The sequence below is a fragment of the Ambystoma mexicanum genome, chromosome 1p, assembly GCF_040938575.1.
Source record: "Ambystoma mexicanum isolate Mex_15411 chromosome 1p, UKY_AmexF1_1, whole genome shotgun sequence".
NCBI lineage: Eukaryota > Metazoa > Chordata > Amphibia > Caudata > Ambystomatidae > Ambystoma > Ambystoma mexicanum.
The window spans coordinates 1,153,165,290-1,153,188,673 of NC_090921.1; the positions used below are offsets into that span (position 1 = coordinate 1,153,165,290).

The following is a 23,384-nucleotide window of genomic DNA, read 5'->3' on the forward strand; positions in this document are numbered from 1 at the left end:
CTCAAGTTCTGTTTACCCCGCCTCCCTTCATTACTTGCTTTTCCCTTCTCTTACTTCTTTTCTTCACTCATCACCGATACATCATTTTACCATCTTCCTTAGTTTTTACTCACCATTCGCATGTTTATGCCTCTATTACTGCCTCTTCAACCTTCTGTCCGATCAGCTTCTCGTAGATGTGGGAGAGGATTCTGTAGAAACCAGGGGACCCATTGCACCCTGCTTGTAATTCTGACAATTAAACTAACCACTATCTAGGGGAGCTTCACGTCCTTTCAGCCGAATGGCAGAGGTCGTGCAATATTGCCGGGACTCCAAGTTTACCTATGTCGATGAATGTTTAACCATCCTCTCCACTACCACGTGAACTGATCTAGCCAGCCCTTTAAGAAGAGTAGCAATTACCCTGGTGATGGATGGGGATGCAGATTTTATTCATACATCAATAATCAAAACGACTCAGGTAGTTTGGCAAAAGGATAACTGTTTTAATATCAATTGTCTAAAACAGGGAGTCCAACAAACATCAACGAACTTGCTCGATCCTCTTACTCAAAGCATCTTATAAAAAACTGAGATTATATACTCAAAACTCGTAATCCGTGACGTTGACCTACGTAACTACCAACGTCATCCTACGTGGCAAACTATACAACTTATGAGTATGGGTGATAGGCTCGTACTGATCATCTAAGTATACGATCCATACAAGTATAAAAGAGTGAGAATATGTGATTGGCTACTTAACATCAGGTGGGGCAACTAAGCCCTCACCTTAAAATGACCACTGTGAATGTCACTAAATGTACGATGTCCCATTGGTTAGACAAACTATAGGACCCCTAATTACGCGGGCCATCTACAATTGGTTGGCACCCTAACCTTTCTCAGTACTTTTCCACCTACGTCTAGCAGCATGCAGGCTGGCCCTCCAGGTGCTGGTGAGCTCATCTTAAACATAGCTTCGGACCAATTAGCATCTCAATCTATCATCACCTCAGTGGTCTTCTGCCAATTAGGCTTTGAAGCTCAGCCTTGAGAGTGTTCTTAGCTATGAGAAATTCAGGGAGCGAAGGCATGCTCTGCCCTCATGCGTAGGTGTGAGCATTTTGTTTGTCCAACTTCATCCTTCCACGTGACTGGAGACCATGAAATAAGGCTTTTAGTGTCTTTAAAATACAATTTTTTAATAGACCTTTGATGTCTTCCTTATTTTGTTCATGCCTTCTGAACAGGAATTCTGTTCTTTCACAGGATTTGTATCCAATGTCAGTTTTCTCCAGTTTGAAAAGACCTTGGTTCTTTGGCGCATCCAACCCTGTCCGCTTAGATTCACTTTGTAATTCAATTTGCTTTTTAACTGTGACACATTAGAAATGAGGCCTTCTTGGTAAAGTCCAGCACTGTTATAATACGTAGTGGAAACATCCGTCCTTTACTTGTTCATATATGTATATATATATTGGTGCTTGCCGCAGTCTATTCACTATAAAGCTAGCCTCATGAATACTTTGTCTGCTTTGGTTTCTTTTGCATCTGTACACGTGTAAAATATCTTTATATCTTCATCAGTTCTGTAGCATAAGTTTCTTCACCTTGATCCCAAGATGTCACTTATCTTTGATTCTTTCTTTATGCCTTATAGAATATCTCCATTCTCTTACGTCTCTGCATCTTCTATGTACGTCTCAGCTCTGTGTGACATCACCATTCATCTTGACTATTTATTTGCTCTGTTTCCTCATGAATATTATTTAAATGTCCATCGTATATTCTCGTATGCAGGCATGGTTTTCTCAATGGGAATCTTGCTTCTAAGATTCTCCTAGTATTGGTATTCCTAATGGCACTGCACGGTTTTCATACTGTGGCTCCCAACATATAGGTAATATGGGCGCAACGGTTGAGGTGGGGGTACTTGGCTCCTCCTCTACAGGAGCGGACTCTGCCGCAGTAACACTAACTCCATAAAGGCTCTTATTCAGGAAGACCGCACTCCGGACACAGCAGGAAGACCACCATTACCCCTGGCATAAACCCTAACATTACTACACAAAGATGCTTCACAGTAACACCCAACCAACCACATGGCCTGTTAAAACCAGTGCACAGCCAGTCAGGCCACCAAACCAATTCAGAAAAAGCACCTCAAACATAGCAATCCACGCAAACTGGGGCTTCACAACCCACCTGCATATACATAAGGAATCAACAAAAAGTATAACACACGAAGAGGCTTCCTAACAATGGCCGTTTAAACCAGTCTAGATCTGGTCGGAACACCAGACCTATTCAGGAACCGTGCCTCAAGTGGAGTATACTAAACAAACTTGGGTCCCACAACCAATTTGCACACACAAAAGAAATTAACCAACACGAATCGGAGCAGGGGCTGCAGGTTAAGCACAACATTCCCTGGTAAGACAAAGCACGATACCCGTGCAGGAGGGATGACAGAATAACCCCAATGCATTGTGCCCGAGACTGAAACTAATGTGCACGGACATGGTCTACCATGCATATATAGTCGGCTACACGCCTGCATCGAATCGACTAAGGAGGGGACGAAACTAGGAAATATCTACAAGAACATTATACCCGACCCCGGAGAAACACGTGGTCACACACACACTGCCTGTGGCCTGTGATACACTCTGCTGATAGCCCATCAGGTTGCCGGGTACTCCACAATACTGACAGAACGGTCCGGGACGCATTGAGCCACGATCTCTGCCAACGCTATAGTGCAGTCAAGCAACAGAGCACTCCAAGAGCAGTAGCATTAGGGAAGCCGGGGAGAGGAATTTATTAAGCTGAATCCATCCTGAGACCGCATATGGATGCCCGAGATCGCCTACATCCTAGTTCACAACTCACATAATTGGTGCAAAACAAGAGACATCCCTACCATCCATCGAAAGAGAATTGGACGCAAGAGGAAATAATCGAGCCAACGATACAGCACAGATAACAATAAGGCACTTAATAAATAACCCTGGGAGGGAGTCAGTATCTGAGTTCGGCAGAACCAGCAGCATGATGAAAGGGGCCAACAAGAAGAATGGCCCAATGGACTCTTTCACTGGGCCAAGACTTTCAACATCAGCCACTCCCCCGCTTTCCTACACCCCAGCAATGGAGCGTGGAGACGATGTCTCTAGAGATGATCATCTATTGCAAACCATGCAAAATGGCTACATGCTATTAACGTCAAGCTGGACGACAACATCGTTGGCACAATTGGGTCTCTACAGGTGAAGATCAAAAAAGAGAATGAGCGTATAACTGAAGCTGAAACACAAATAAGCACAAATGAAGAAACAATACAGCGTCATGACTGAGCACGGAATGCCGTCCAAACTGAATTGTAGAAACTGACAAATAAATGCGAGGATTTGGAATCAAGATCGAGAAGCAACAACATCCGCGTGGTGAGGATTCCGGAAGCAGCATGAAAGGGTGCCATGGAACCATTTATAGAGAACCTCCTGAAGGCCATGTTCGACCCCTCCAAACTATCCTCACAGTTCCTGGTAGAGAGGGCACATCCCGACACTTGCTCCCCCCATGCCCAGGAGCACCGCCAAGAACAATAATTGCTCGATGGTTGAAATACAGGGACAGGGACACAATCCTTTGTCTGGCAAGTGAAAAGGGATCCTTACAATTCGAATCCAACACCATACACATATACCCAGACTTTGCAGCTGGTGTGCAAATGCAAAGAAGTTCCTATGACGCAGTAAAACACTTGCTCCGGGCCCGGAAGGTGCCGTACTCTCTAATGTTCCCTGCCAAGCTGAGGATACAACACAGGAGCAGGGCCAACTTCTTTGACAACCCTACAGAAGCACTAACCTATGTGGAAGCATCGATACCCATGCCCCCATTTCAACCACGCCCAGAGTCAAACACATCGCACAACAATGAAGAAGACTACAGGGACCACAGCGAATGAAAAAGATATGGGAAAACGCAATGACACCAGTCATCCTTTGCACTCCACAGTAACGGCGACGAACAATGACTGAGGACCTAGAGTACATCGAGCTAGACAGACGGCAAAGGCTATCAACATGGCCCCCAGGTTTTATTCAAGTGTTTACAATGGTTACATCATCAAGTTGGGGTTGATGGTGAGGGTGGGGGGTAGCACACAAGGGAAATAGGGGTTACATTAACGTTAATGTTCAAGTAGACTGGGTCTGTTTTGGCCCAGTAGTTTTGGAGGAGAAAGTTGGAAAATCAATAGCAAATGGTATGCAAGCTTGGTCTCATTCAAGGAAGATGGAGCTGTGGGACAATGGATAGCACGAGGATAAGAGAGATCATGGGCGACATGGCCATGCACCTTAGGATGAGCTCATGGAATGTGAGGGGCCTCAATAACCCAACAAAAGTGAAAAAGATCTGGGCATATTTAGGACAACATACACCTAACATAATAATGCTCCAAGAAACATCAGAGGCCATACACAAACAGATGGCACAGAGATGGGGGAAGAATAGATTCTGCACAAACTACTCGTCACAGGCGAGGGGAGTGATAACATTAATACACAAAAGTGTTGACTTCAGGGCTGGGTCAGTACACATTGACCCGGGGGTCAGGTATGTGGTGGTATCAGGCACAATCAATAACAGAGCAATAACCCTAGTAAATACGTATGGCCCTAACACAGATGACCTTGAATTTTACATCACAGTATCAACTTTAATAGGACAGAACCCTGACACCCCTATACTTTGGGGGGGTGACTTTAACAGATCAACCACTAAACACATAAAACACGACCAGAGACTCCCTCGCTATTAAGCATGTCATGTCCCAATACGGATTAGTAGATATTCGGAGAGTAGAACACCCTTCATCTGCAGAATACACTTTCTACTCCACGGTGCATGATGCCCATTCTAGGATAGACCTCTGGCTCATGCCTGCTGCCTGGGTGGATAGCATGGGTGACACCAAGATATTACCACGCACATGGTCAGACCACTCTCCAGTGGTTCTCGAAATACGCCAGTCACACTCACCTGGACCAACGCTAATGGCCTCCTTAACATCCAGTAAGGCCCTTGGCCCTGATGGCATAAGCATCTAACTATATAAAATATACAAAGAAATCCTAGTCCCCAAGATGCTCAGGGTATGGGAGGAAGCCTTCGTCACAGGTGCACTGCCACCCTCCCTCACTGAGGTGCTCATAACAGTCCTTGCAAAACCAGGGAGACCCCCTGACGAAATGTCCTCATACCGCCCAGTCTCTTTAATAAACTCGGATGCAAAAATCTTCTCAAATGCGTTGGTCAATAGACTACTACCTTACATGCCCGACCTGGTGCACCCGGACCAGTCGGGATTCATCCCGGGAAGATCAACGGCACTATATCTAAGGAAACTAATTGGCACCATGGCACAAATAAACCCAGAGATCCCTGCAGCAGCGATGGTGCTTGATGCTGAAAAAGAGTTTGTTTCAGTGCCATGGAACTTCCTATTTGGGATCCTCAAATGCATGGCAGTAGGGGAGGGTTTCATTAAATGTGTTAGTCTACTCTATAGTGACCCCAAAGCCAAGATACTTACCAATTGGAATTTTTCAAGGGAGATTAAGGTATCCAGAGGGAACCGCCAGGGGTGCCCATTCTCCCCCCTGCTCTGTGTATTAACAATAGAACCTTTTGCAAGTGTGGTTCATGAATTTCATGGTCATATGGGAATACGCATACAGGGACCGCCGTAGATAATATCGTTATACGCGGACGATACCTTGATATACCTAAAACACCCCGAAGCTAACATAGAGTTAATCCTTACTGAAGTTAATAAATTCACCATACACTCAGGATAAAAGATGAATACATTGATATCAGAACTGTTCCCACTTAACGACAAACCTACTAAACCAAAGCAATTACACAGGATGAAATGGGCCGAGGAAACTGTGAAATACCTGGGAGTTAGGGTGGCACGATCACATAAACTACTTTATGATAAAAACCATGCCGATTATCTTAACAAACTTGAAAACAAACTTAACCTATGGCATAAGTTCCCGCTGTCATTACTAGGCAGGATAGCGGTCTTGAAAATGATAGTAGCCCCCAAACTCCTATATTACTTTAATACCATACCGATTTCGCCAGGACAACAGTTCTTTGATATGCTTCGGAACTTGGCGGTGGGATTCGTATGGAACGAGAAGGTTGCCCGGGCAAAATGGGACTCTCTCACTGAACCATACAGCAGTGGGGGGCTAGCGGCCCTCGATTTTGAGCTATACTATCTGTCCGCTCAAGCCCATTATGCAGGCCTATGGTTTGACCCTGACAACAAATACTTGCATATTGACCTCGAGAAACAGGCTGCAGCACTGAATGACATAAAGACTACCCTGATATGCGATTACAAAGTAGACCCCTGCCCCTTTGACCCACTTTGCACCACACTGGATGCATGAAAGCATATAATGGCTAGACAAAAAAATCAAAAACCCATAGAGAAAAAAAGAATTTGCGTTGTGGTACACCCCAGACCTCCCATTCACTAGGGACACAGACATCCAAAATGCATGGGAGCCAGACAGGACGATGAAATTACGAGATATTTTCCCCAAAGGCAGGTTCATCACACTAAATTAATTCAAAGACAAACTGGGCAATAACCCAGTGAAAATACTTCAATACTACCGAATGAAAGCAGCGGTTAAACAGAAATGGCCATCATATCCGGTGGAGCCAGAATCCAACAAATATATAGAAATGATGATACAACATGACAATAAGAGGAAGCTACTGGCGAGACTATACAATAATATACAAGACAGCATGCCACTATCTAACAAACTGAGGGAAAAATGGGAAGAAGATACAGGGTCAGCAATCGACGAGCACACGTGGCAGAAAATGTGTCACTTGACCAAAGAGGTGTCACTCAATGCACGCTTGCAGCTAATACAATAAAAGGTGCTACATAGACTCAATTACACCCCCAGCACATCACCAGATTCAACCCACAAAAGGCGCAACTCTGCCCGAAATGTAGCTAGCTCCGGCGATGCCGATACTATATACATGTTCTGGAATTGCCACCCGATTGTGGACTTCTGCCACCATATTGCACGAAAGCTACATGAAATGGTATATATACCCCCAACGCTTCTTCCATTAAAACATCTTCTGGGAGACATTGGTAAGGAAGAAACTAAGATACGTAGACTTTACAATCTAGGCTGCATAATTGCAAAAAAGTGTATTCTATTGAGATGGAAGGCGAAAGAGGCACCAACACTAAACCAATGGTTCACTGAAATGGCATATGTCAATGATAATGAGGAGGGTTATTTGCAAACTGTGGTAACTACATCGCGGCCTAAAGACATATGGGCTCCATACCGAACTTATGTGAAAGTGCCTCTGGAACTTAATGTTAAAAATGGAAATAATGCAACTGTTATGTTGTCGGAACTGTATAGGAAATAACAAGGTGTAAATGCAGGAAACAAATGTAACAATGTTGTACGCAGCAGACACAAACTGAGTATGTATTGTAGACTGGTTAGCCTCTTGTATGCAAATGCCATTTGTTAAATAAAGTTTTAAAAAAGAAAAGATGGACATTTGCTACAGAAACCTATATCAGGAGTTACTTAATGGGTCAAACCTATGTTTTTCTAAGGGTTGATGGTAAATCATGCACATTGCACCATTACTGCAGTTCATAGGAGGGCTTAAAGGACTTTTGAAAACTTGAAACATTTGCATGATGGCCACACATGTCACAAGATATCACCTTGTATACAAGAGGAAGTTTGGTTTGCGCCCATTTCAACCCAGGTTCACCAACACACAGAGCACTGCTAAGTAAAACAGGGTTGAGATTGCTGTTGCCCAATTTCAAGGTCAATTTATTTGGCTCTGTGTCAGCCAGGGGATTTTTTTATTTTAATTATTTATTTTATTTATCGTTTGCTTGTTAGGCACTTATACAATAAGAATATACTGTTTCAAAGCGCCCACAGGTCAGTGAGTGGGGATCGGGTGAAATACATTACAACACAATATAGGAGCAGGGGGGATGAGGGAGAGGGACAAACCTACTAAGCCTTGTGAGTATTCAGAATGTGCAAGTGCAGAGAGGAAGAGGGAAGAGGGGGTAAGTGCTGGAGAGTCTGAGCTTGTGGGTGAGCCATGAATGAAGTGCTAGGAATGTTGAGTGCTACGCGGCCTACGGAAGGTTTCATTTGCGAGTCTCCAGATGTAATCAGCGGAGAGGATATAAGTATATGTTGATTGTAGTCTGCATGATGATGAGATGGTTTGCACATTTACTTGCCTCCAATTGTAGAGCACAAACATCTGCAAAAATTATGGTAAACCAAATGTTGTCAAGGTTTGTTTTATCCCAATGGACTGAATTCTAATTCAATACTTTGGGATAAAACAAACCTGGACAAAATGTGGTCTACAGAGGCAGCTATTTCAATAGCCCTGGGTTGAGAGAAGAACAAAGTAGACCCTCAGTGCTGATGGTGAACAGCTCAAGAGCTAGAAGGGAGAAGCCCCATTGTATGATCAGAGTAAACAAAACTTAACAAACAACAACCTTTCATCTGTTGTAACAGCCCCTACAGGTTTAGCTGGCTACAATATAGGAAATGTTTTTCCTCTAAGAAATTAAAAAACAAATATATTGACAGTGACCCAGAGAAATATGCTCCCGAGGAATGTTCTCCAATGAAGGATTTAAGAACAGAAACAAGTAGAGTGAATTAATGATCAAAAAGTCTAGATTGAACCGATACCATCCAATTGTAACTAACTGATCTATTAACAACGGATAGACAGTATATAGATACAGGAATTAATAGAGTCACTAGAGCACTTTATATATATGTTTTTATACAAATGGTGTATTTTTGTAAATGTTTTTACTTGAATGTATGTAATATGAAATTATATAATTATGTTATGAACTATAGCAGTGTAATAGTAATTTAATACAATGGCCCTCATTACGACCCTGGCGGAATTCGGAAAACGATGGCGGAAATGCAATACCGCCATTGAATAGCGCTTGGTGCGACTATGACCCGTCACCGCAAAGTACGAAGCCACTAGCGACACCGTAGTGAACGCCAACGCCAACTGCACCAAGCACGCGCGCGCGCGCCATGCCAAACCGTAAACACCACCATGGCGCAAGGGTACGCCAATTCCGACCCTAGCGGACATGTACCCAACGCCATCAAGCATGGCGGAATGTACCATTCCGCCATGGTGAGAAGTACGGCATCGCGAATCAACCGTAAACGGCCCCACTGAGTGCCTGTACACCGCTCCCTGCCCACAAAGTACAACTCCCCGTAGGTGCAATGAAGCCACAATGCAACCAGTGAAATGTACAAGTCACCCATGCATGCCAACGAACAAAAAAACACAACAGGGGCCAATGGGAGCTGCAGGGCACAGATGGCACGAATACAGAAGCCATCCCAATGGACATGACCACAGTCCCCCACCAAGAAACGCACGCAAACACAGGCAACTGTGACCAGCAATATTCCGAAAATCACATCATTACACCAGTCCTCCTGGCTGACCGGCATCTGTCACACAAAACCCAATCCCCCGCCCCTGAGCATGACAACATTCAAACAGTCATATTGGCAGCCCCCATCCCTGACCTCACGGGCTTCGTAGGCAAACACGCCCAGTACAGTACCACGCAACTAAACTCCGAAGCTGGAACCCAATGCAGATCTCCTCACAATACATCGCTCCCCAAATAGGCATATGCCACATCACTTGCAAAGAAGAACGCTACACGGGCCAAATCAGAATAGAAATTTAATGCACAACAAAATCACCAAGCCCATACAGCCATCAGGCCATGAACTCCAAAACACATTTCACCATTGTGGGCTGCATCCGCAAGAAATGACCAGCCACTACTTGTGTGACGCCCTGTTCCATCCTGGTACACAGAGCCACATTCACGTACGAAAAGGCAACATGGAAGCGCACAGAACCGCAGGGCCAGCCCAATGGGGAGGCACTAGTCCAGCTGAAAGGCCGAAATGTTGCTCCGAGCCACCAGTACTGCGTAAGGGCATGTGGCCCATTGGCGATCGTCCCATAAGATCGTAATGCTGCTCCACTGATTAACACGAAGCAGCAGGTGTCGGGAGTAAAACCCATCTGCAGGAGTGGCATACAGATGGCAGTGGCAAAAGGGGAGGAGATACCTGTCAACCAAAAGAAAAGAAAAAGAACAGAATGGCCATCAGAACTACATTCCAACAACTCACTTCAATGATCACACTAAATCCACAGCCATATGCATGCTAGCCCACTCCAAAGGTCCATCACCACCCAAAAACCACTTGCGACTCATAACTATCTATATCGAGGTGTAAACACCATCACAAACGAGTGTACCTGTGCATGCGTCTGTCAAAACAGAATCCATCAGATGGGATTGGTAACGTGCATGGACACAAGTGTCTGAGGGCGCGTCGAGACAGGGAGGGCTCAACAAGGCCAGATAGACGATGGTCCCACTATGGCAGCCCTGCATCACATAGCGTAGGGGAGGCGGATAGATCCCAAGAAGCCCTGTACATGGCAAACTCTGTATCAAATCACCTGCCCATGCATCCATTCATCATTCCCTCATCCCGGGATTAAAACGCCTGAATATTTACTCACATAACATTAGAAATATCCATTGAGTCTGTGCGTTATGCAGCCTGCAAAATCCACAGTGCCCCAGCCCGTAATTCCAGTGTAGTGAAGTAACATGTATTTGGGAACGTCCGGCCTCATCGCCCACGTCGCTATTGCGCATCCCATACTATTCATATCAATCATTGCATCCTCGCCATGGCCCCTGTCCCAAGGACATTGAACAATAGTACGTTATATTAGCAGTCAGACCTGTGGGCATTTCCTCGCCGCCAGCTGAAAACCGAAAGCGCCGCCCTTCGAATTCCTCATTTGCAACATCACGTCGAAGAGGCATCTGTGGCCGTTTGAAATCACTAATTAATCCATCGAGTGCGGCTGTGTGTGAAAATGGCAACTGCCTTCACCCACAAATGGGACGCCCCGCCCGTCGTTGCAACTCGGTACAGTGATGCATGAGGGCCCACCGTTACTCGAGTACTACGTTCCACTGACCCTTCACAAGTCTGTTCGCGACTGCACAGATAGTATGTGAAACAATGGGACCACAGCAGAATGAACTTATCAACCAATGTTACACGGCCATCGGGTACAAATACATGATTGCAATAGCAAGATGCCATTCCCCGAATTGCAGCGTTGTGCGCGGGACGTGCTCGGCCAAAGGGGAGAGCAGTTTGCACAGGTGGAATGAATCACCACAGGTGGAGGCCATACAGCCTGATAACACATAAATTGCACAGCCAGTCTCCTCCCACAACCACACCGAAATGCTACCGGCAGGACTCGCGATGTTGGCCCTGGGGGACATGATAGCACTGCAAGTACTCCAACTCCAAGAAGAAGACGAACACCAACTACAACCGGCCGCACGGAGGAGACGCAGGAGGAGGAGGAGGGCAAGGCAGGGCCAGCAAGGGCCGCCAGCACAGCCACTACCACCACGCAGGCAGCCCGCAATCCCACGCCTCCGAGCACATCCGTTCAACCTCACTGATGAGCAGATCCACACCCTCTACCGTCTGGACCGGGACACCATAGCCGCCATTGTGGACATGACACAGGCTGACCTTGTCAGCATGATAGATAGCCCAACCGCCATCCCACCCCTACTGAAGGTGGTGTCTGTGCTACACTTCCTGGCCACAGGCACCTACCAGCACACAGTCGGACAGTTGCATGGCATTTCTCAGCCACTGTTCTCACGGACACTATTGCAAGTGCTCGATGCCCTCCTGCAGCACGCAGACGACTACATCTCCCTACCACGCTCGGAGCAGGAAATTACCAACACAAAAGTGGGATTCCATGCACTTGGCGGCATACCGGGTTGCATTGGTGCCATCGACTGCACCCATGTGGAATTGGTCGTCCCACATGCCATGGAGGCCCAGTACCGCAACCGAAAACAATTTCATTCTCTGAATGTACAAATGGTGTGTGACTCCAACAGGATCATTACACATTGTTGTGCCCGATTCCCTGGATCAACCCATGATTCTATGGTCTTGAGGAACTCTACAATACCACGCTACATGGAGCGACACGCAGGGAACAGATCCTGGCTACTCGGTGAGTCTCATTACATGCATGATAATGTGGGGTATGTGATTCGGCAATGGCAGGAAGGGGGGGGGGTGTGCGTACGTAGCAATGGCATTCCACATCATACGTTTATCGTCCACATACAGGTGATGCTGGATATCCACTGAAGAGATGGCTCCTCACACCAGTCCGGAACCCACGGGACCAGCATGAGGAGGACTACAACCATGCCCACTCACGTACCCGTGTAGTCATTGAACAGGCATTCGGCCTACTGAAGGGTCGTTTCCGCTGCCTCAGCAGGTCTGGCGGGGCACTCCTGTACCGCCATGAGAAGGTTGCAAAGATGGTGATGGCATGTGTCATGCTCCACAACATGTGCGTACGTAGAAATGTGCCCATGCCCCCTGACGCAGAACTGCAAGCACCTGATGATGGTCATGATGAGGGTGGGGATGTGGCAGCACCTCAAGGAGTCTGCGAGGCACCGGAGGGCCGTGACATTCGTCAGCATCTCATTGAAGTATGCTTCTAGCACTCACGCCTGGTGGCTGATACATGGACACGGGACGCGTGGCACTGTGTGTGTCTGGGACATGCACAATATGGACTGTACGCCTATGATGGCCTAGTACACAAAGATCAATGTCCACACATCTCATTGGTTGATCGTGCACTGTTTATGGCATATGTGATATGTAGTACACCCTATCGACCCGCCACCCAAGTGAGCCCAACACACCCCCTCCACCCTCCTACCTCCCCCCCGAACACCAGTGTCCAAAGATGCTCATTGTCAGTGGGCTGTCGCTATTGCAAGCCCCCTCTGCGGGTATCAGGGGCACCCCTGCCTGTGGAGCGCAGGTTCCTCCCAGATCTACGTTGGGGGCTGCCCTGGACGGAACTTGCAACGGATGATGTCTCTGCCTGCTCACGTCCATGCATGTCCCTAAGGGTTTGCGAGAGCTCAGTGAGCACACGGCGCACTGCGGCAAGTTCGGCACATACGTCTTTGGACGTCGCATGCAGTTCCCCCCTCAGGCTCTCGGTGCTTCTCTCCATTTGGACTCTCAGGCTCTCGGTGCTACTCTCCATTTGTGCCCTTAGTGTCTCTGTACCTCTCTCCATTTCTGCCCTAAGTGTCTCAGTTGATGTTTCTATGTCTGCCTTAGTGCCCCCACATTCATCGGCATGGTCCTTGAGGAGCGTGGCCAGTTGCTGCTGTTGCACGATTAACTGGTCGAGGGACTGTTGACTCTGCTGGGCCATGGCCATTTGCGGGGGTGTCACAGAGGGGCTGTTGTCCTCATGTTGCCTTGCCACAGGGCTTGTGGGGGATGGCCAGTCGTCGTCTTGTGGGTGCCCCTGCGTGGTATCCTCATGTTGTACGGGATGGGACAGACAGGGGGATTGGGACAGGTCATGGATGGATCTGACTTCGACATCCCCGTCTTCTGTGTCGGAGCATGCTGCCATCAATGGGGTGTCACCTATGGTGCTGCTGCCACCAGAGGCAGTGCCTTCTGTGGCATCAGTTGGGGGGACCTGTGGTGGTGGTGTTGTGGGCATGCTGGCTGCTGGGGTGCCTGTTGATGTTCCCTCCTCTGTGCTGCCACCTGATTTGTGCTGCTGCCGTGTCTTGATGCGTGCAGCTGAGGTGGAGGGTCTTTGGCCGTTGGTCTTGGCCCTCTTTGCAGGTGTGCTGGTAGGGGTGTCCTGTTGCTCGTCGTTTGGATCGGACCCTGTGGTGGAGTAAAGGAGGGCGAGGGTTATTAATGGGTCTGTGGGTATTGGAATAAAATACACAAGTGGGTTCGCTCTGACAACTAGATTTAGGGGGTACTCTTTTTTTGAAGTACACATTAAGTTATTTAGTCATGTCACAGGTATTCAATCATGTGTAATCAAGGTGAAACCTAAACACAAATAGAATTAAAGATTCACATATTCACATATGGTAAAGTTGCATTTATTAATTATGCATCTCAACATAGAGGGATTAGTAACCCAAAGTATTTAGTTTTTTATCAAAGGCTTTTGCAATGTTGTAGACCTTTGCATTTAAATTTGTAAATTCGAAAAAGTTTTTTCACAAATATAGTTCCATTTTGGTGCTTTGGAATTGAATAGTGACCACCACCTATTAGTGACAAGTGATAGTAGATTTTATCTATATAAACATATTACAACCAATATTGACAACAATAAATTTGAAAAGCTATTGGTTTTCTGTAGCCAGGCTTTCGGGTGACCTAACACATGGTCGACGTCCTGAGTTGAATCATAAGTTGTTTGGAGACAATTAATAAGGACTAGCAGGAGATGGAAGAGAGGCTGGTCCTTGGACGTTTCGGCAGATAGCCTTCATCTTGGGCCTGATATAGGTCGCCCTGGAAAGGAATCCAGGGGACTCTATTAGTGATTAGGATAAAATTCATGGGAAGATTACGTAATATGACATTTAAAAACAACCTTAGTTGTGGGGCATCATAGGCTAAATTAGCCATCACACACGCATGGGCAAAGCATAGCACTGACCTTTGGGGTCTAGGTCTTTGGTAGGGCCTGGACGCATAGGTATGCAGATGGTGTGGAGTCCAGGACGCGGGAGAGCCTTGGGGTGTAGCTAGTATCTGTCGAGAGTTATAAACAGAGAGAAAAAGAAAAAGGAGATCGGGTTGCTAATTGCTCCTTAATCTTAGTGGAAGACATGGTTATGTGCATAGCAGAGTAGTAGGCACATAGTAGAAAAGGGGTACACGAGCTCACCTTTTCTTTGTTGGGTCTTGTGACGTGGCCCTGGTAAAGTGTGGAGGGAGCAGAACTCCAGGTACGTTGTCCGGGTCTTACGGGCTGTATGCAGTTGATAGTTCTGCAGTAGCATAAAAAATGGCAGGGGTGCCTGGTTAGTGATGCGCAAGGCGAGTGCCGACTCACTGTGTGTATGGAAGAGAGCTGCATTACCTGGTTTGAGTTCAGCGTTGCAGCGCAGTGACTGTCGTAGGCTAGGCTCCTCTCGTCTAGTCAGGATGTAGTCTGTCAGGCTGGTGGAGTAGCCGGCGTATGCATTATTGACTATGTCTGCCGGGGATACTCGCAAGAGACAAATGCGGCGGCACTGTCGAGTAAAATAGACGGAGCTCTTTCGATCGTGTGCCTGTGCGCATGCGCGCGGTGTATAGTGTTGCACTTGCGGCGCAACTGCGCAGCTGCTAGGTTTCGTTTTGTGACGAAAAGGCAATATTGTCTATTAAATGTATTCAAAATTGCCGGAGACCTTACATATGTATGTTGAAGGGTGTGTCTAGGACAATTGGTGCATTAATACAATGAAGGAGTCCTGTATGGATAAGTAACACTGGGCTAGTAAAGATGGGGCATACCATCGCATAGATGGGATAGGTGATAACCTTGTGAGGCTGAAAACATGAAGGGTCGTGGGACCTCAGGATTCAAGCCTGTGTACTTCAGAGAAATGGGTTCATGGAATTGCAGCTTGTATGGGTTCTTGCGTGTACCTCTAAAATATATTAGTTGGTAGGGTCCACTGAAAATGGTGGTTATGGATCCATCTGGTGCAGGAGCTTGTTAGCGGCGGTATCTAGTTGGTTCCGCCTCATTGAGTCCCAAGGTGGTGCTTTTGAGCTTGAAAATCCACCAGGCTTCTTTGTGGTTCAGGGAGTTGGTGACATTACTAGTGTTGGATACTAGATCTGCTATCCACCAAAGAATGTCGTCTGGTCCATGGTGTTTTTCAATATAGTGTTGGACCAAGGGAGATGTTATAGATTTACATCTGATCCGTGAGCGGTGTTCACCAATTCGTTTGTTGATCTGACGGGTGGTTTGGCCTACGTAACGTAGTCCACAGGGGCACTCTATTATATAGATAACATTGGCTGTTTTACAGTTTGTAAATTTTCTGAGTTGCCATTCCTTATCTTCTATTTTGAAGTAGTTCATTTTCTTTGTGAAACGGCAAACAGTGCATGTGCCACATGGATGATGACCTCTTATTTCCCGCATGTTCCAAATGGTGGATCTTTGATTCTTAGTTTCTAGTCTGGCATGTGTCAAAAGGTCTTTGAAATTCTTTGATCTCTTTAGTGCCATTCTTGGTATTTTTTCTTCCGGTAAACTTAGTTGTACCAGCGGCCAGAATTTCTTTAGAATGCCCTTGATTTTGGTGGTATCAGGGTTGAAGGTCGAAACGAAGGTTAGGGTGTCATCTTGTTGTGTATTTGCTGCTTTTGGTGTTAGCAAGTTTTCTCTTGGCGTATACTTCGCTCTTTTAGTGGTCCTCCTTATGAGTTTCTTTGGGTATCCTCTGTCCATCAGTTTGTCCTGTAAGTTTTTGGCATGTTTCTTGTATTGTTCTAGTTCTGTACAGTTGCGGCGTAGTCGTAGAAACTGACCATATGGGAGGTTATCCCGTAGGTTTTTGGGGTGGTGACTGTTATAGTGTAACAGAGTATTACGATCTGTTTTTTTGGTGAAGAGGTCACATATCAGTGTTCCATTCTTATCCATAATGCAGAGGTCTAAAAAGTTGATTGATGTATTGTTGCTTTGCATGGTGAATTGGATGTTTTGAGATTTTGTGTTAAGCCAGTTGAAAAATACACTCAGGTTAGCTTCGTTGTCCTTCCATATTAGGATCACGTCATCAATATATCTGTACCATGAGACAATTTTGTCGTGAAACGGGTTGGAGATGTTGATGACATGTGCGTGTTCAAATTCTGCCATGAAGATGACTGCTAGGCTGGGTGCGAATGCCGCTCCCATAGCTGTACCCTTCGTTTGAAGGTAGAAGTTGTCATCGAATTGGAAGAAGTTGTTCGTCAAAGCCAATTCTAAGAGCTCAACTATAAAGTTGATTGGTACTCTTCTTTGATTCATGTGGTGGGTCAGATGGTGCCTTATGCACTCTACCGCTGCTTCTTGGGGAATGCTTGTGTACAGACTAACTATGTCCATGGTCACTAAAAGTTCTTTTTCTTTGTTGAACATTAGTCCTTCAAATTTTGTGATGGTCGTCATAGTATCTTTCAGGTAAGTTGGTGTTTGTTGGCTCAGAGGTTTAAGGAAGTGGTCAATAAACTTGCACACTGGTTCTAGTATTGAACCGCAGCCTGACACAATGGGTCTCCCTGGTGGCTTAAGGCTGTTTTTGTGAACTTTAGGTAGTGCGTAGAATGCCGGTATGCGGTTATCTGAGGTATTAAGAAAGATCTCTTCGCGGGCCGTAATCCAGTCTTGCTCTAAGGCATATCTTGTTGCTTCCTGAATCTTATTCTTGATACTTGCTGTATAGTGCAACACTATACACCGCGCGCATGCGCACAGGCACACGATCGAAAGAGCTCCGTCTATTTTACTCGACAGTGCCGCCGCATTTGTCTCTTGCGAGTATCCCCGGCAGACATAGTCAATAATGCATACGCCGGCTACTCCACCAGCCTGACAGACTACATCCTGACTAGACGAGAGGAGCCTAGCCTACGACAGTCACTGCGCTGCAACGCTGAACTCAAACCAGGTAATGCAGCTCTCTTCCATACACACAGTGAGTCGGCACTCGCCTTGCGCATCACTAACCAGGCACCCCTGCCATTTTTTATGCTACTGCAGAACTATCAACTGCATACAGCCCGTAAGACCCGGACAACGTACCTGGAGTTCTGCTCCCTCCACACTTTACCAGGGCCACGTCACAAGACCCAACAAAGAAAAGGTGAGCTTGTGTACCCCTTTTCTACTATGTGCCTACTACTCTGCTATGCACATAACCATGTCTTCCACTAAGATTAAGGAGCAATTAGCAACCCGATCTCCTTTTTCTTTTTCTCTCTGTTTATAACTCTCGACAGATACTAGCTACACCCCAAGGCTCTCCCGCGTCCTGGACTCCACACCATCTGCATACCTATGCGTCCAGTCCCTACCAAAGACCTAGACCCCAAAGGTCAGTGCTATGCTTTGCCCATGTGTGTGTGATGGCTAATTTAGCCTATGATGCCCCACAACTAAGGTTGTTTTTAAATGTCATATTACGTAATCTTCCCATGAATTTTATCCTAATCACTAATAGAGTCCCCTGGATTCCTTTCCAGGGCGACCTATATCAGGCCCAAGATGAAGGCTATCTGCCGAAACGTCCAAGGACCAGCCTCTCTTCCATCTCCTGCTAGTCCTTATTAATTGTCTCCAAACAACTTATGATTCAACTCAGGACGTCGACCATGTGTTAGGTCACCCGAAAGCCTGGCTACAGAAAACCAATAGCTTTTCAAATTTATTGTTGTCAATATTGGTTGTAATATGTTTATATAGATAAAATCTACTATCACTTGTCACTAATAGGTGGTGGTCACTATTCAATTCCAAAGCACCAAAATGGAACTATATTTGTGAAAAAACTTTTTCGAATTTACAAATTTAAATGCAAAGGTCTACAACATTGCAAAAGCCTTTGATAAAAAACTAAATACTTTGGGTTACTAATCCCTCTATGTTGAGATGCATAATTAATAAATGCAACTTTACCATATGTGAATATGTGAATCTTTATTTCTATTTGTGTTTAGGTTTCACCTTGATTACACATGATTGAATACCTGTGACATGACTAAATAACTTAATGTGTACTTCAAAAAAAGAGTACCCCCTAAATCTAGTTGTCAGAGCGAACCCACTTGTGTATTTTGTTCTCTACAGCCCTCTGCTCTGACACTTCAAGGGCCCTTCCCTCCAGTTACAAAAACTGTGGGTATTGGAATGGCATTGTATCACATGCATTGGGGTGGTACCTGAGGGTGATTTGGGTCGGGGCCTTGGAGGTGCTTTCATTTGTGTGTGGGGTGAGGGTGCAGTTGTTTGGCAGCCTGCAGTTAGGGTGTGCCTGCTGCACGTGTAGTGCGTGTTTTAGGGGTTTTTAATTATTTATGTATTTATTGTGGGTTTTAACGTGCGCTATCAGGCCGATGTGTGTGGACGTTCTCCTGGACATGTGTTTCTGTTGCACTATGTGGACACATGGTACTTCACATGGATGGACTTTGTGGGTTTGGCATTGTTTTATTTGGCCCACCTACCTGAATCTTCGGATGTCTGCACTCCTTTCTCCATCCCTCCGACTCCCTCTATGCTCTCCATTCCGATGGTGGAGGCACAGATTTCTTCCCAGGGGGTCAACTTGATGGGTGATTCAGGACCTCCCCCGGTGGCTGTGGCAATGTTGCGGTTGGCAGAGAGTATGCTGCGGACGCGTATCCGCAGGTCGTCCCATCGCTTTCGGCATTGCTGTGGGTTGCGGGGTGCGGTCCCCACCGCACTTACCCGCTGTGCCACCAGAGCCCATATGGCCTTCTTGTTTGCAAGTGCCGTCCTGGTCATTTGCGTGGAGAAGACGACGGCAGCATTCTCCTGGAGGGTCTCTGTTAGCACGGTGAGTTCCTCACGGGAGAAGTGGACCTGCCGCTTGCCGCTTGTGGTCGCACGCTTTCTTCGCTACTTTTCCCATTTTTCTTGGTTTCGCTAGGGTGGATGTCGGGTTGGGGTGTGTCTCAGGGTAGTGTTTTTAGAAAAAAAAATAAAAAAAATAAAAAAAAAATAAATAAATAAAAAAAAAAAAAAAAAAAAAAAACAAACAAAAAAAAACAAAAGAAAAACAAAAAAAAAATAAAAAAATAAAAAAAAAAAAAAACAAAAAAAAAAAATTTTTTTTTTTCTATTTTACGACCAAGTGTCCAAAACTGTGAAATTCAATTGTGGCGCAATTAAGAGATGTGTGCAGTCCCCGAGTCTTTTTTACAATCGGAGTGGGGGAACTCTTTGTCTCCGGTTTTTCTGCACACACCATTGCGACACCACCGAATTTGGTGTATAGATCTCAAGTCGCGGAGGTCTAAGAGTGATTTACCCAAAAAAGTTCCCTACAACAAATTACATTAGTGTTTTTAGTGGTTGTGTGGTTTTAGTGGTTTTATAGGTGTACGGCGGGATGTTTCCTGTTCCGGCCCCATGTTTTAACTTCCGTTTCCGTATATTTCCGGTCACCGTACTTTCCGGTAGGCGCACACTGCGGTGTCCGCTGTGATGGGTGGCGGTATTGCACCTAGGGCGCCGTACGGCGGCGGTGTGGGCCGTTTTGGGGTCATTTCCGCCATCGCGGACTTTGCACTTCCGCCATGCCGTGGTGCTCGTGCCCGATGGGTCGGAATTGGCTGCACTTTGCTCCTTCGTGCAATGGCGGAAACGCTATTTACGCTGTGGCGGTCCGGTCAGTCACTTTCCGCCTGGGTCGTAATGAGGGCCAATGTGTTTTTTCACCTAGTAAGGGTTCGAATTTTATGCTACTTGAACCTAATTAAATCAGGTTTGCTCCCTACCATATCCTAAAACACTGCAATAGAGATCAATAGGAGTCTAACCTCCTTTTTCTATTGAACTTTAGACCCTCCGGACATAGGTTTGAATTATCCAATTTTCATTTAAAAAATTGGCCCGGAGTTTCCTCAACTAGATATGTAAAATTTTATGCAATTACAACTTTTAAACTAACATGCTTAACACATTTTACTGTTTTTTTTTCACAGAAAAAGCACCAGAGATTCCAGCTTTATTACTGTATGCAACTAATTAACCATACTAAGTATTACCGTATTTGTTACCTTCACAAAGAAACAAATACGTATTCCATAAGCAATATTCTCAATTGTACTACAATGATAAATACCATATACACTTCAATTATATCGTTCCACAATTTACAAAAATGTACACTCCCCCTACAGTACCTTTAATTACTATACACATACTATTTGTTGCCAGTGGCCAGATTCTTGGGAGCATGGCCTACAGACAATGCACCTTCAAATAACAAGACTCCCCCTCAACCCCTTGCAATCCAAATTATGTCTACGGACACTAAAAGTGACCACTGACTCGGCGGCACCTGCACACCTTTTTTTCACCTATAAAAACAGCTCCATGTCAACTTTATTCCACTCCCCTCTCCTTCCCAAACACTCTTTCGGCCACCAAATAACCCCAAATGTGCTTTCCAGACTTTTTTCTCACCACAATGTTTGTGGTCAGCGGCGATGTCCTTGAATCCAACATGGCAACCATTCCTGAAAATATGACACAGCTCATGTTTTTTTCCATCCAATCAGTGGGTCCGTACGATGTCTGTGGACATCAAGCAAGACCCTCATTGGTCCAGAAGCATACGCTGACCCTGAATCAAAAAATGAGTCAGTGGAACGGATATCACTAATTTGTTTTAGCTACTTTTTGGCCATTTTTTTTAAAAACGACTGGACGAATTTCCAACAAATTCACAAAAGCACACTTTTGGGACCAAGCCACCACTCATAGTGCAAATTTGGTATAAATCTGCATTTGGGACACCCTATAATGTTGCTCCTGGACAAAACCGTACCAAACTTTGAATAATCATTCTGAGGGGGCCATATACTATTTTTGCAAAGTTTGGTGAGGATTTGTCCAGCCGTGGGGGGAGGCAAAGTTATAAGCTGCCAAGAAAGGGCTCTTTTTATAAGCTGAGCAACTTATCCACAACTACAGGGCCGCTACTGCGTATGTATTATCTGAAAAATCTTAATTAAGGTTCAGTTAAGTTGTAGAGTTTTAACGCAACAGAACCCTTGAAATTCAGCAGATGTGGGAAGTCATGACCAACTTAACTCAGCGCGCTCTCATTGATGTCCTGCATAATGCTACATTCCCCTTAATGCAATTTTGTATCTCATTGTAAATCCCTTCTGTTATAATATGTATGTGCTCATGGGCTTTGCAAAGGCAAAGGGAATAGGGTGAGTTAGGCTGGCCAAGAGTTTTCAAATCCACGGAATTTCGAGGGTTTTGTTGCGTCAATTCTGCACACCTTAACTGCAATTGTAGTAAGGATTTTACAAGGGTTTTGTTATACCATAGTCTTCTTACGGGCCACAAGCCATGGCTGTGGCCACTGTACATCTTCCCCCAATATGCTTCTTTTGGAACACTTAGCCGTTGCCACTGCACATTTCTTTCATGCCCAATAACCAGGTCTTTCACCAGGAACAGAAAAATAAAGTCCTTCTGAATTAGTGAGAAGAGGAAAGACGTTGGGTCAAGTATGGCATAAAGGATTCCCTAGGTAGCCTACATAAAATTCCGATTGGGTCGCTGGATGTTATGCCACATGTATTTCTGACTTCCAGAATACTAATGGTTTCTAGCTCTAGCCAGTAACTTCTAATTCCCCATCTGGATGTAATCAATCAGGATGTAATGGATAGGGATGAATTCCCATGCCTCATGCCTTAGGTCATTTCACAAGAAATGCCACTAAACACCCATAGCACCCATAGCACCCATAGATTACCAGAGAAGCCCACCTGAATTTCAGCTGCTCCAGCATCCCCACTCCAGACACATCTATGGTAATCAGTCCTGATTACTACCCCACTTGGTACACATTATTGGAGGTTCCTTTGTTCCCCTATCCTACATTTGTTTCTGCACCCCATGGAGATGGACGAGCTATGTGCTTGGCTCATGTTGGTTCACATGCAGGACAGTGATCTCAGAGGAAAAGAGATGTGTTACATTTATTATTTGTTGCAAGCAGCTCCGGCTTCAGCGTGAGAATGGAGCTGCGGGGTTTTCCAGTTGGAGTGGGAACGAGAGTGGGGGCCATGTGCTCCGAGCTGCTGCGGCGGGGAAAAGGGAGAGAGGCATTTTGTACTATCGCAGTGAGGCCTGGTCAACAAGATGGAGCCAAAAGGGGGTACAAAAAATGGATGCCCCATGTCCTGCTTGGTGGTCCCATCTATGCGAATGTAACCCAAAGTTAACATCGCGTAAGGGCGAGGGGCGTACCCACCATTAGAGGCACTTGGTCCGAGTTTTGTACTGAGAAGTGATGCCAGAGAGGGGCCCATTGACCCCTCGCTCCCACACAATACCGGCAAACTCGTAATTAACCCCTTTCAGTCCTACATAGAATGGACTGATAAATTACACAAATTATCAATTGTTATATGTTAGTTTGTCATTACTCTATTTGGATCACTCCCAGACACAGATTCTATACCACCCTAAACTGATACACCATTTCCTCTCTTGATTTATCACAG

The 23,384-nt window shown here is 45.7% G+C and overlaps 1 protein-coding gene across 3 annotated transcripts in view; it reads right to left on the bottom strand.

Annotated features, from left to right (window-relative positions):
- LOC138450253 (B-cell receptor CD22-like) overlaps positions 1-23,384 on the bottom strand; it is a 695,432-nt gene that overhangs the window by 428,640 nt on the left and 243,408 nt on the right. The window lies entirely within an intron of this gene.